Source organism: Pyrus communis, chromosome 5 (genome assembly GCF_963583255.1).
Source record: "Pyrus communis chromosome 5, drPyrComm1.1, whole genome shotgun sequence".
NCBI classification, from domain to species: domain Eukaryota; kingdom Viridiplantae; phylum Streptophyta; class Magnoliopsida; order Rosales; family Rosaceae; genus Pyrus; species Pyrus communis.
Window position 1 is genome coordinate 29,196,851 of NC_084807.1, and position 4,732 is coordinate 29,201,582.

Below are 4,732 nucleotides of genomic sequence, written 5' to 3' on the forward strand. Positions count from 1 at the left end.
GGGAGACCATGAGGATGTTGAAGAAGTTGAACTTGAAGATTCTATTCAAGTTGAAGAGCAAGTTTCACCTCAAGAGTCTATTGCCAAGAACAGAGGAAAAAGACAAATTACCAAGCCAGCTCGGTATAATGACTATGTTGCTTTTGCTCTTCCTATTATCACTGATGAGATTCCATCCAATTTTGAGGAAGCCATTGAGAGTGAGGAAAAGGAGAAGTGGTGCAATGCCATGGGTGATGAGATGAATTCTCTCTTGAAGAACAAGACTTGGGAGTTAGCTAAATTGCCTAAGGGTAAGAAAGCTATTGGTTGTAAATAGGTGTATGCCAAGAAAGAAAATGCTGATGAGAAAAGCAATGTAAGATTCAAAGCAAGATTAGTTGCTAAAGGGTATGCACAAAAGGAAGGCATTGACTACAATGAAATTTTTTCTCCAGTTGTGAAGCACTCCTCAATTCGCATTATGTTAGCTCTTGTTGCACAATATGATCTTGAGCTTGTGCAACTCGATGTGAAGACGGCTTTCCTACATGGTGATTTATTGAAGAGATTGAGAAATTGAAGAAGCAAATGAAAAATGAGTTCGAGATGAAGGATCTTGGTGAAGCAAAGAAGATCCTTGGCATGGAGATCACTAGAGACAGAGAGAAAGGTTTGGTATGCTTGAATCAAAGACACTACCTTGAGAAGTTGATTCAGAAGTTTGGAGTTTATGACTCAACCAAACCAGTTAGTACCTCTTTGGCTCCTCATTTTAAATTGAGTTCTCTACAATGTCCTAAAACTGATCAAGAGAAGCTACAAATGAAAAATATACCATATGCAAATTTGGTTGGTAGTTTGATGTATGCAATGGTATGCTCTAGACCGGATATTGCTCATGCAGTTGGCATGGTGAGTCGATATATGCATAATCCTGGTAAAGAGCATTGGAATGCAGCTAAGTGGATATTGAGGTATCTCCATGGTACTCGAGATGTTGGTTTATGCTTTGAGAGGGATGACTCTGGTATTGGTCATTTTGCTGTTGGTTATGTTGATTCAGATTATGCAGGTGATTTGGATGGAAGGAAGTTTACTACAGGCTATGTGTTTACTATGGCTAAAGGGCCAGTTTGTTGGAGGTCCATTTTGTAGTCGTCTGTTGCCTTGTCTACTACAGAGGCTGAATATATGGCAGTTGTTGAAGCTATAAAGGAGGCCATTTGGATACATGGACTGATTAGAGATTTGGGGGTTGATCAGAAGCAGGTGGAGGTACATTGTGATAGTCAGAGTGCCATTTATTTGGCTAAGTATCAGGTTCATCATGCGAGGACCAAGCACATAGATGTGCGTTATCACTTTGTTCGTGAAGTAGTTGGTGAAGGGGAGATCATTCTCCATAAGATTCCAACTAAAAACAACCATGCTGATATGTTGACTAAGGTTGTTGGTGTAGCCAAGTTTGTTCATTGCTTGAACTTGGCTCGCATTTTGCCTATTTAAAGAAGGCGTTGAGCAGTAGGAGTTTTGGAGCATTTGGCTCGGCATTAGTTGTTCTCTTGCTAGTGATTGGGAGTGTTTTTTGTGTTGATTGTGTTGGTTGGCTTATCATGGCGTTTTCGGAACTTGGCCAAGGTGGAGATTGTTGGAGTTTGTGGCTAAGTGGACAACAATCCAAAATACCTTTCGGCTAAACAAAAGAAGGTGGAAACACATTTCCTTGTTTTGGGGAGAAAAAAAGGGAAAAGCAAGGAGGAAAAAAAGGAAAAGCAAAATGTTCTCTTCAACACCCATGGGTGTTGGTTCAAAAAGGAAATAAAAGAGTGTGAGAGCTCAATTCGGTGGGTAGAGAGAAAAAAAGAGCTCGGTTTGCAGAGAGAAGAAAGAGCTTTTTTTTGCAGAGAGTAAGGGAGAGTTGCAGAGAGCCTAAAACAGAAGAAGAAGTTGTTGCTTCATTTGATTGGTAATCATCAACCAAAGTAATTGTTGTTGTAATAGCTTTGAGCTATATGTATAGAGAAGAAATTATTCTTTATATTTCTTTCTCTATTTGTTTCTTTGGTGTGTGAGAGTTATTGGGTGTATTGGGTTTTTGGGTTGTGAGATTGTCAACACTTTGTAAACTCCCATTTGGTTGATAGTGGATTATTGGGTGAGCTTCTACTGCTCCGAGGACGTACTCCAGTTACACTGACTGTAGAGGAACCTCGTTAAAATCTTTGTGTCTTTTATATTTTGTTCTTGCATTTTCTTTTGATAAAATTTCCTGTGGGTTAGCAAGAGTTGGTTCCATTTAGTTTGGTGCTATCCTAGCACAACAGTTTGCCCATGGAGCTTCCCGGTGGCGGCTTCTTGATCTCCCGCTATGTGGGTGTGCATATTTGCCAGCGTTTTTCTCTCGGTTGTTTGGACATCCGAGGGCTCTGCACTTGGAACTATTGTTTTGTCATCTTTAGGTTCGTGGTGGTGGTTAGGATGGCGGTTCAATGGCATGGGTGGTCTTGGCTTGGAAACCCACCCTCTCCCCGCACTTTTTTGTGCGCACCCGGTTTCGATGGCGAGCCTCCGATCCATTTCGCCGTTTTATTGCCGCATAAGGCTCATGTTTTGGGCTTAGATCTGCGGTTTTGGGTGGGTTTTTGGGTTGTTTTGTGGGTATTTGACCTGTTCTTCTTTTTCTGTTCTTGCCAGGTTGGTGGCGGTCTCACCTTCGGAGGTTTTGTTTATTCGACTTCGTGTAACTCCTAGGTGGGGTTTGCCCATGGAGCTTCCCGGTGGCAGCTTCTTGATCTCCCGCTGTGTGGGTGTGCATATTTGCCAGCATTTTTCTCTCGGTTGTTTGGACATCCGAAGGCTCTGCACTTGAAACTATCGTTTTGTCATCTTTAGGTTTGTGGTGGTGGTTGGGATGGCGGTTCAATGGCATGGGTGGTCTTGGCTTGGCAACCCCTTTACCACCCATGTCATTGTCGTTATTTCTTGTCATTACTGCGACCAACTCCAGTTGGTGGAATCTATGGTGGTTTTCGGTACTATTTTGTTGGTTTGGTTTGTGGTGGCGTTCCAATAACTTCGGTGGCTCTAGCTGGAACCATTTTCCTCCCCACCTCTCTCAGTTCGTCCCAGCTACAGCTGGCGTCACACTCCTCCGGACATTTCTGCATGTGCCCTGGTTTTGCTCCCCACACCTACTACCAACTTGCAGCTGCACCGCCTGTTTATTTTCTTTTGTTTTTTAGTTTAGTGTTTTATTATTGGTTTGTTGCTTCGGCCTTCGTGTCGCTTATGCGAATTTGTTGGTAGCCTCACTGTCACGCGTAGGTTTTTGTATCGTTTATGCGGTTTTGTAGCCTCGCTGTCTCGCGTAGGTTTTGGTGAGGGTTTCGTTGCTTGGTATGTCACGTGTCTATGGGACATATCAATCTCAGGATTCCTCGTTTTAGTGGTGTGTTTTGTGTGATGACCATATGAGGGTTTTAAAATCATTTGTATTTGTGCTTATTACCTTTAGATCAAGAAATTGATCACTGAATATATGTACCCATCTAGTATCCTTGTAAGTGATTTGTTATGTTAATGAAATTCTATCATTTCTCTCTCAAACAAAAAAAAAAAAAAAAAAAACCCTCTTTATGCAAGTACTAAATATCCTATCATAAAGCCTCATTAATGTTTGTTAATCATTTCCTGTAATTTTTTTTTTTTTTTTTTTTTTTTTTTTTGAAAAACCTAAACCTAAAAACTTGTTTGATGATTGTTTTCAAGTTTCAAAAGAACAATGAAAACTGAAAACGAAAACCTTAACGCTACTTTCTAAGTCTTACGATCATCATTGCGGATATAATTTCTAACTTAGTAGGCCATCTATTAGGTATGGGGTTGAATCATAAAATGTGATATTAGTAACGTCCACTACAAAGTGTATATTATTTTGTGTTCAATGCGACTTTGTTCTCCAACATAAACAAGTTTCAATTTATAAGAAAATAGAAAACTAAAAATAAAAAACTGAAATGATTATCAACATCACCATATGTTCATATATTCATGTTTTCATGCTTTCTTATTTATTTATGCTCATAAAAAGATGATCGATAAAAAAAATCATTAATAACAATTAATATACTATATTCAAATACGTACATATATATGTATATATGTAGCTAGGATTTTCAAATAATGGGGTTATAGTATCAACCAAAAAGTTTTATTGGGTCATTTCGTCGAGCACCTAGTAGGCACTTGCCAATTCCTGTCAACATATGCCAAAAGTTTATGCCAACATATGTCGACAACTACTATTATTAGTAGAAGCTTGTTGAGGGTGGATACATGATATTGTAGAGTAATATTGAAGATTGTCAAGGCTTTTCAACTAAAGCATTCCATACAAGAAGAGAGAAAAGAAAACAAATATGATAGAAGAAAATAAAAGAAGTAGGAATATGAGGTTGTAATTTAGTTTGCCTTAATTGTTAATTATAGGGGTCAAATACAATAATACAAACAAATACACATGGAGTTTTTAGAGTTATTGGCATCAAGGACAACCAATTAATGACCTCATGCTTGCTTCACCACTGAATATCTACTACATCCTAACAAAGCCAGCTACCTCATGAACTGGTAATCGTCACCAAACAAGTAAATCATCCTCTCCGCCCTCCATGAATCCAACTCCCGTTCATGACCTTTTGGTTCTGGAGTAGTACAATTCTTTGGCAATAGATTGGATCGACAAAGAGGA